This window comes from Cebus imitator, unplaced genomic scaffold (genome assembly GCF_001604975.1).
Source record: "Cebus imitator isolate Cc_AM_T3 unplaced genomic scaffold, Cebus_imitator-1.0 Scaffold468, whole genome shotgun sequence".
Lineage (NCBI taxonomy): Eukaryota > Metazoa > Chordata > Mammalia > Primates > Cebidae > Cebus > Cebus imitator.
The window spans coordinates 1550783-1561632 of NW_016107783.1; the positions used below are offsets into that span (position 1 = coordinate 1550783).

Consider the following 10850-nt stretch of genomic DNA (forward strand, 5'->3'; position numbering starts at 1 on the left):
AGTCATCGTCTCAGTCGCCTGCATTTAAAAAAAAAAAAAAAAAACTATAAGGGCTTTGTAGGTACACTTAAGGGCTCAATCCTTACAAATCTGGATCCCTAAAACTGTAAATTTCTCACAAATGACTTCCCCTATTGGAGATTTTTAGGAACTCTACCTTCACAATTGAAGTACGACCCACTTACTTCACTTCTTGCCTGCTTTATTGTATATCGATGATTTCCAGCGATGTCAGAAGACATGATGGTGTCACTGCATAGATATTCAGGATAAAATTAACATGTTGCTTGACTTTTAATTTATGGTAAAGAATTTAAATGATATATTCTCCAGGAACACATTACATCAAAAAGGAAGCCTACGTAGATCCGTCACCTGAGCACTTGGTCGTGGACTGGGTATCATCTTGTTTATCTGTCCTTCAACTATTTAGTTTTAATTGGTCCTACGCATGAAAATAAACAGGTAGCCTTAGTTTGTGCTGTACGCCTCCACACTGTCTGCATTCCAGAACAGTGCTGATTTTATAGACATAACAGAATGATCAATTGTGTCTGTGAAATTCCACCCACACATTAGTTTCCACCAGTTCCTATCCACTATTTGTTCTCACAAACACATTTAACCCAACAGCCACCTAGAGACCCCTGGAGAAACAGGCAATGGAGGTAGGAGAAATATTTGTCAGAGAGACCTTTACCTAAACTTATGTTTCTCCTCTAACCAGTTGCGATATTCCAATCATCTCCATCAAGTGTGTAAATCTATTTAAAGAAGCAAACAAGCAATACATATGCCTGGTCTATAAAAGAATTTAATTCTCAGTAAATTTCGAAGTTAAATGTAGCACACGGAATATTGTTTAATGTCTTCACTTGCCCAGGTGCTAAAGAAATAGAACAGATAATATTGAGAGTGGATCAGAAAGCTAAGGAGAGCCTGGCATATATAAATTACATAAATTAAATTATATTCTTCACTAGAATTTTCTGTAAAAGTATATGTGGCACATGTTTCTATGTATAATAATTTATAATAGATTGTAAAAGAAGTAGGACAATTAACAGGAAATAGGACTCCGGAAAGAAGGTGATTTAAATAATGAAAAGCTGATCTTTGCACCTTTACAATTAGATGAAATTTATACTCCCCAAAACAAGTGGAGGAAATGATAAGAAAGTGAGCCCCCTCCTTTTGCAAACTAGAATGCTGATTTCTTCTTTGCCTACACTTAGCCCATTCATTTTCTGTTTTTAAGAGTGACTGTGAAGATTACTTCCTCTTAGAACTAAAAAGAAAACCATTGCTTATGGTGTGCAGTTTGGGTGATAGTATTGAAAGCAGTTTGACTGTAGCTTTGGCTTTCCTAATATTATTGAAATCAAATCCAGTTTAGTGAAAGAAATATGTCCCTTGTCACTTCCACTGACCTACACTGAATAGAATGATTTGTGTTTAAAAACTGATTCAGCTATACAATACTGAGCTGAGCCAGATACCAAGCGAAGGCATTACTTGGGACCTATGGGAAGACAGAAAGAGTGATTATCTACAGTAGTGATGCTAAGTTAAGGAATTTGTTTTCTTTCTGAGACATCCTGCTTCTAGACCAACATCCTGCTTACTCCAGCCTACTCCCAGGCCTGACCCCAATGAATCATCATATTTTCTTCTCACTACTGTTCTACAAATCACCTCCACTCCAGTCAAACTATTATAGTCAATATCCTCTAATCCTGCTTTTCCAAGCCTTTGTGTGTGCTGTTTCTCTACCTAGAATCCCCTCTGCCTAAAATTCTCTCTCAGCTTATAAAAAGCTATCTACCAAAATATTTAGTCTGCCTTAAAGTTTCATTGACTACTATAAGGAGAGGTGACACTACCTTCCCCAGAAACCCAGAAAATACATTTTCATCATAAAAATGTCATATGTTTTTCAGGATTAACAATTAGACAGCAAATATTTGTTGCATTCCTACTACATATAAGACATTCATCAGCATTGTGCAGAGTATGTGATTAAGTGCTGCCAGCTGTGCAGTTCTAGGAAGCGAAAAACGATTGGCCACCTCAGAAATATATAATTGAACAGCATATTTAAATTAATGCAATTATGCTGAAAAACAAGTATTTCTTAGGCAGTCTTTTAAAGAAGATTTCAAATCAGTGTGATATTAATATCCCAAGTGGATTGTATTTCAGTGTGGATCAACACTTTTGACTCAAATTTAATTTTTTTGTTTTTAAATAAAACTGATGAATTCAAATGTCTGCATATCAACATGAAAATGATCCCATGTTCTGCATAATTAAGAGTATTGGGCCAGGTGCGGTGGCTCATGTCTGTAATCCCAGCACTTTGGGAGGCCGAGGCGGGTGAATCACAAGATTAGGGGCTCAAGGCCAGCCTGACCAAGATGGTGAAACCCCGTCTCTATTAAAAAAAAAAAAAGAGTATTGTATTAATGTGTACATAATATAAAATCAATAAATAATTGCTGCTGATGGTAATTGAATGTTTTCATAATTTTATTGTTAGCCATGATAAAAAATCTGAACATTTATACTGCACTAAATTAATTAGTGTGTCATTTCTATTACTTATGTCAGCAGTGAAGTAATGCAGTTGCATCTGTTTTTAATGTTTTAAAGATAGGCTATCCCTTATTAAGTAAAATAAGGAGTTACTATAAATGTTTTCAGTGATTGGTGATTATGGCAGTATCTTCATAAAGATCTAATATATTTCTTCCAATTACTACATTTTAATCCACTGTCAATTATGTAGCAATACTTAGACATAAACTCTTCCCTTCTGTGGAAATAAATTAAGAAACTCTTCTTTTGTTACATTGCTTTATAACAATGAATGCTTATCAATTAGCAATGATAGGCTATTTCTCAACCACACTTTTGCAGAGAGTAAACATGTAAATATAGTGTAATTGGGCCAAAAAATGTTAAACACTGGAGAATTTTATGTCGAAAGCCAATTTGTATTAATTTAACTATATTTTGTAATAAGTCCTTTCACAAAAGCCATATTCATTTATTTTGGAAATATACAAAGCAAACAATGATGAAGACATTCTCACGTGAAATTATTGGATATGGTCAATGAAAGACTGCATTTTGGAAGTGACTAAAAAGTTCTTCACTAAGGTAAGGTGCTACATTTAGCAAATAAAAATACAAGATGCAATATTTAGAATATGCTTATACAAAAGATTGTTCATTGCTGATCTGAAATTCAAATTTAACTGGGCTTCCTGTATCCTAATAACAGGGGGAATCAGGGAAGACTTCTCAAGATAGGTGACACTTGAGCCACCAAGGCTCAGTTGAAGTTATCTAGGTGAAAGGAGTAGAATGTTGGGGCAAGGATGGCCTTGGATGAGACAAGGAGAAAATAGTAAATATGGCTGGAGAGTAGGAGTGTGAACGAGTGATGAGAAGTAGGAGTGAGCCCTTCAGTTTATCTAGAAAATTAACTTCTAACTTCAAAATGATAACACATTTGAAAAAACACTACTTGAATCTCCGTCCCTTCTCTCCAAGTTCACAGGAAAGTCTCACAGATGTAAACACAGCAGCAGCGGTGTCATACAGTTGATTAAAAGAATATAAAGCTCTGGACGGGTGCAGTGGCTCAAGCCTGTAATCCCAGCACTTTGGGAGGCTGAAGCGGGCGGATCACGAGGTCAAGAGATCAAGACCATCCTGGCCAACACGGTGAAACCCCATCTCCACTAAAAATACAAAAATTAGCTGGGTGTGGTGGCGTGCACTTGTAGTCCCAGGATGACTACAGGGATTGAGGAGGCTGACGCAGGAGAATTGCTGGAACCCGGGAGGCAGAGGTTGCAGTGAACCGAGATTGTGCCACTGCACTCCAGCCTGGTGCCTGGTGACACAGTAAGATTCTGTCTCAAAAAAAAAAAAAAAAAAAAAAAAAAAAAAAAAAAAAAAAAAAAAAAAAAGGATACAAAGCTCTGCTCTGTCCAAAATTATGTTTCTTTTTTCAGAACCTTCAACAGGTTTCACCTTGCTCTGTGAGAGCTAATCAGCCTTTGATTTTCTCCGGTAAGGAATCTGATCACTTCTTTTCTTTGAACATGTCACATTCTTCATGCAATGCAACTGTTTCTGTCAGGATGTCAGGTCTCAATGTCATCTGACAGTTAGAGAAAGAAATCTGAGTGCTTCAACAGGAAATTTTTCACTGATAACTGACGGTTGATGAAAGAACCAAATACCTTTCATGTAAATGGATGTTTGTATCCTGTTTGGATACTAACTTCTGAAAAGTTTTGTTCTAAGAATGAACTGTGGCTCACCATGCTATTCACTAAAGTCTCTCAATATGAGGCCTTTACTCTGGCCAATCACATTGGTCTCTATTGTCTTGGGAAGGCTTTTCATACAAAGTGTAAATTTTCATTGATATCAGTCATCATTACTCGGTGTCTCAAAAATTCATTTCAAACTCAATAAGACATACATTTTCAAATCATTTATCCAATTTCTAAACTTAAAACAAGGTCAACTGATGCATTTTGAGCCGAAAACCTCTGAAAAGAAAGAAAACATGGTGTGGAAGATGTGACTTGCTCTCATGTTAAAATTATGTGTCATGGCTCTCTATCACCAAAAGGTACTGTAATCACCACTAACAATGGCTCACACATCATTCTGTTTAAACTGTAAGTAGTGAAGGTCCGTATATAAGGGCAATATGTGAAAATGAAAATGTTCTGCATTTTATCATATAATATTTTTACCTTTTTCGCATTCCTCATTTGGTTTTATTTCAATTCTCTTGTAAGCAATGGACCTTGTCCTCAACACAAAAAAGTCACAGACACACACAGCTCTCTATCCTCTCCTCCTCATTCTACCACCTCCCCTGAAATCTCAATCAAGGTTACTATATGTCTTTATCTTTGGTGCAAACAAGCAAAAATTTCCATTTTACTGCTTTTCCTCCTGAGACCCAACCTGTTGTTACCGCCATCTAGCGACAAGTAAGAGTATTTAATCCTTTTATTTTTGAAATCTAAATTGCTTAAAATTTTGAAAAGCAAAAAAAGTGAAAATAATAAAATAAATATAAAATCCTGAAAGAACTTTTTAGTCCACAATATAGCTACCCCACCATTGTTGGACTATAAATGAACGTGATTGTTTTTGTGTTTTCGAATAAATCAGACTTCATCCAGTTTTCCAGCATGTTAATGTTTACTTTGGGATGAAAATGTAAACTATACAGATTTATTAACTCACCAATTGTTTTCTATAACAATTTGCTATTTTTATAGAATACGCTTATTGTCTGTAGCTCTTAGCTTGAGAAGTTTCTGTGTGTACAGTTTCCTGAGATGTTGTCACAAATTATTTTCCTACGTTAATGACTATATAAATATTGCTTTAAAAGAGAAAATGTTAACATTTAGTTAAAATATTTTAGAATTCTTTCAGATTTATGATATTAAATAAATTATGCTAAATATATCTGTATAATTCAGCTTTGTAGAAGTTAGAAAGTTGGTTTTCTTTAAACAGTGCCCTACTATCATCTTTCAGGATTACACACATAGTAACTTTAGTCTGGAAAGTGACTTCTTGTTTAAACTAGGAAATATAGAAATACTGCATGATTTTAGTTGAATCGTCCTAAGAATCAAATGCAGCACTGCTGACTACAAATGGGAACTTCTATGTAAATGTCCAAATTTTGTGAAGAACTGCTATTTAGGGTCAAAGAGCGTTTCTTTAAAAATCATCTGTTCTGACTTCTAAAGTACAAAGAATTATATGTAATGTTTCGAATTGGTTCACTTTTTCCTCAGAAACAGAATGAAAATACATGCCGTGGATACTAAACACTCCAAATGGGCAATGTAATCAGTTTATCCAGTTGAAGAACTTCTGTGGGGCTTAAGCCAGTTCTTTTGGTGTTGACAATAAGGAAAACCCTCAAATATGAATGAGCAGGTTTGGGGTCTCCAGGTTAGTAACGACTTTTTATTTCCCACAGTCACTGAAACCAAATCTAATTAATCTATGTCTTCTAAAAAGTTATAGAGGTCACATTAAAATGTGTTTGATATAACAGTTTCTCTATCTGAGCTTGAAAGGAAAACCAAAGTAACTAAATTTCTGAGGCTTAGATCCTTCATAATTTAATATCAGACTTGAATTCAAAAAATGTCACAGTAATGTTACTGTGTCATAATAGGAATGTAAGGATTCAATTCAGCTGATGCTTTAGATACATATTATATAATAATGCTTTAGTGTATACAAATGACGTTATAGAAATTATGTAGTTGTGTCAATATTAGGAAAATAAAAACTGTGGCTGGGAGAGGAGGGTCACTCCTGTAATCCTTGGGAGGCTGAGGCAGGTGGATCACCTGAGGTCAGGAGTTTGCGACCAGCCTGGCCAACATGGCGAAACCTCATCTCTACTAAAAATACAAAAATTAGCTGGGCGTGGTGGTGGGCACCTATAATCCCAGCTACTTGGGAGGCTAAGAGGCAGAAAAATCACTTGAACCCGGTGGGTGGTTTGCAGTAAGCCGAGATCGCACCACTTCACTGCAGCCTGGGTGAAAGAGCAAAACACTGTCTCAAAAAAACAAAAAAAAAGTTTATGTTTAACATAATGGAGCATTAAAAAATGGTCAAATTGATTAAACTAAAACAAACATACCTCAAACATCAGAAGTACATTTTCTCAGCTTGATTTCATGTGTGCCCATTGCTTTATCTCTATTACGGGAATCTTGAATTTACAAAAATAGTAAAATATACTAACTAAATAAAATATTCACATAGCAATAAGAATCATCAGCACTAACATTTTCCTTTAGTTAGACAGACATGAATTATGTCTTTTTGCATGTCCAACAATCATCAGTGAGAATTTTATAGGAGAAAATTAAAGAATATTCATTAAATAAAAGATATATATATTTCCAAATATTCAGGTAAATTTCTTTAATTCTGAGCTAGATGTTTCGCTTCCAACTTAAAATGAATGTTTTGGATTGGTTTAGCATTTCTTTTTTGAAATCAGCATGCAGGTCAGGGGTTAGGCTACGGTAATTTGCCAGAGGCCACTCTTCCATGTCAAAACTTTAAAGCTGTAACACCCTGGAGAATCAGTAAAACCTTATATTATTGTGTCCTGTGGCATCATGAGGCAAGAATTAGACTGAGAGGCATTTCCTACATTTAGGACAAAGACAACAAATTTTAAATCAAGCAACTCTTATTGTCTACGTAATCCGAGGCAATTAAGCTCAGAGAAAATGTTGTTATGAACCTGTGGACTGAGACCCTCCTAGAGAAGCTTGTATTAAGAGGTGGGAAATTCTCAAAATGGAATTTTCACTATACAACTGAAAATAAGCCCTAGGTAACATAAAAGGAGAATGAATCTAAAAATGATGTGACCTTATAGGGAGTTCTCAAATGAGCTTATTTTATGAAATGAGGCACACAAAAGATGGAAAAATAGGCACATTCAAGGACAAATGTTTTTAAATAGCATATATATACCTATTCATACATTATCAAGAAGGTTGAAGTCAAGGAAGAAATAAGAACAGTAAAATCAGAAGAAAAATTTTAACTCGCCAAAAGTGTCTTTGAAAAAGTTATATTTAGAGCAAGCACAGAAAAGAGCTACATTGATTTGTTTCTCAAATTTGGAAGGTTCATTTAAGATGCAGATTCCCTTATTTGCTTATTCCCCTGCTAAGTAAGTACAAATCTCCACGGATGGGCCCACGAATCTGCATTTTAATACAACTTGCAAGTAAATTTATTTTTTTTAAGTAGAAAGTCAATATAGTTTAGAAAGTCAAATTATGGGTCGAGTGCAGTGGCTCATGCCTATAATCCTAGCACTTTGGGAAGCTGAGGAGGGCAGATCACCTGAGGTCAGGGATTCAAGACAAGCCTAGTCAACATGACGAAACCCTGTGTCTACCAAAAATACAAAAAAAAAAAAAAAAATAGCTAGGCGTGGTGGAGGTCACCCGTAATTCCACCTGCTTGGGAGGCTGAGGCAAGAGAATTGCTCGAACCCAGGAGGCGGAGCTTGCAGTGAGCTGAGATAGCATCACTGCACATCAGCCTGGGTGACAGAGTGAGACTCCATCTAAAAAAAAAAGAAAAAGTCAAATAATGCTAAAAAGACAACTAGTAAATAAAGGTCTCTCTTGGCTAATTTATTCCCAAACTCCCAAAGTTGCTCCTCAAAGGAGACAACTTTCAAAGGTTTTGGTTATCTCTACTGCCATATGCCTCCATTTTTCTTTTTTTTTCTTTTTTTTTCTTTCTTTTTCTTTTTTTTTGAGACGGAGTTTCACTCTTGTTACCCAGGCTGGAGTGCAATGGCGCAATCTCGGGTCACCGCAACCTCCGCCTCCTGGGTTCAGGCAATTCTCCTGCCTCAACCTCCTCAGTAGCTGGGATTACAAGCACGCGCCACCATGCCCAGCTAATGTTTTGTATTTTTAGTAGAGACGGGGTTTCACCATGTTGACCAGGATGGTCTCGATCTCTTGACCTCATGATCCACCCGTCACAGCCTCTCAACCAAAGTGCTGGGATTACAGGCTTGACATTTTTCTAAACAATACGCTTATATTGCTGTTTCTTGATTAATCACTTTTTTTTTTTTTTTTTGGGACGGAGTTTCGCTCTTGTTACACAGGCTTGAGTGCAATGGCACGATCTCATCTCACTGCAACCTCTGCCTCCTGGGTTCAAGCAATTCTCCTGCCTCAGCCTCCCGAGTAGCTGGGAGTACAAACGTGAGCCACCACGGTGGACTCTAATTTTTGCATTATTAGTAGAAACCGGGTTTCACCAATTGGCAAGGCTGATCTTGACCTGACCTCAGGTGATCCACCCTCCTCAGCCTCCCAAAGTGCTGGGATCATAGGCGTGAGCCACCGCGCCCGGCCGATTAATCACTTTTAACTTCTACCTTTGAATTCCTATGATAGTAGATAAGGATTTAGACCTCTTATGCTTCCTCCACTAAACTTCCCCTCCCCATGATCTCAATATAGTTATAATTTAGGGAAAATTGGCACTCAACATTTACATTGGTATGATCATATACATTTTACTTGTAGTTTAACTGACTAGTATTCTATGATTACTTTTCTCTTATAATTTCTTCTTTTTTCCAGGCATTAATAATTGCCTCTTTTCTCTATATATTCTTAGGTTTTTATGTACCTACCACTATTGTATCCAATCATTTCATCATTGTTTCTTTCTTTCTTTCTTTCTTTCTTTTTTAAAGACGGGGTTTCACCATGTTGGTCAGGCTGGTCTTGAACTCCCGACCTCAGGTGATCCGCCTGCCTTGGCCTCCAAAGTGCTTGGATTACAGGCGTGAGCCACCACGCCTGGCCCATCATTGTTTCAATACTATTTTCCACATGAGCAAACACAACAGATCATTCCTCAATTTCTGTTTTCCCAGAAGTATTCCCTCTTGGAGCCCTTTTCGTCTTTGCTCTGCTTTAGGCTAGTTTCTCTCCAGGCCTGTTGCATGTCTACTATTCTGGATATTCCCTTTGCCATCATCCTGTGTTAGATTCCCTATTCCTTTAATCTTCCCTTTTCTCTATTTGCTCCCTTGTTTTGGTAGACCACATTCTCCAGTCACTTTCCCAGTGCTGCATAGAAGGCACTTTTTGAGTCCTAACATGTTTGAAAACATCTGTATAACTACTAATACACTTTGCAGTATCTCATTTTTAATATGAATGGGAAGCCAAATATCATCATATATTTGAAGAAAGCATCTGATACTAAAGAGAGAGAGGGAGAGAGAGAGAGATAGACCAAAATAAACAGAGAAGACTTGGGGAGGAAATACATAGAGCCAAAGCTAACAACAAAACTTTCAAAACAGGTAAATAATATGCTCAGACAGATGAGAGATGCTGCATCTGTGAAACAAGAACAAGATACTATATGAGCTCCCCGATGCTGAACACGTGGAGCTTCCTGGAATGTGACATGCCCACCTAGCTGTACACATCCCTTCATCTGTATTCTTTGAAATAGCTTTTATTATAAACCAAAAAATGCATTGAAAACATATGCTTGAGATACAGGTGTCACTGAAACCATGGGTAGTACAAGAACTTCACTTGATAATGAAGAGTATTCCGATACTGAGGTACAGAAACACCAAGTACTAACTCTGGAAGCATGGCAAGACAAGCTTATCCAAATGCTTTGCATTTGGATACTTTTCTTAAAGGCGAGAGTGGACTGAGGATATTTTTTCCTCTATATGGAAAAGTATTAATGGTTGAGATGAAATGCTTTGCAGACCAAGGACACAGTGCAGTTGGTGTGGAAATCAGTGAACTTGAGATACAAGTATTTTTTACAGAGCAAATCTCTCTTACTCAGAAGAGCCAATCACTGAAATTCCTGAAACCAAATATGTGAGTTCTTTGTTGCACTATTTTTTATGTTTCTAGTACAAATATTTGCAAATTTGACAGGATTTGGGATAGAGGAGCGTTACTTACCATTAATCCAGGTGGATTGTGAACGTTCTGCAGGTATAATGTCATTCCTCCTGCGAAAAGGGTTTTGGTACCTCATGTGTGTTCTTTCTTATGATTCAAGTACAAAAATGCAGACCCACCATTTTTGCGTTCCACATGCTTAAATTGAAAGGTTGTTTGGGACAATATGTATATTTATTGTCTTGGAAATGCTGATGCTTTTGAAAAAAAAAACATAAAAGTTAGGGAATTGACTACATTTTTGGAAAGATATAACTACTTACAGAAAAGTAA

At 36.6% G+C, this 10850-nt stretch overlaps 1 pseudogene; it reads left to right on the forward strand.

The window, feature by feature from the left end:
* Window positions 1-10165: 10165 nt before the first annotated feature.
* LOC108291811 lies at window positions 10166-10850 on the forward strand (annotated as a pseudogene).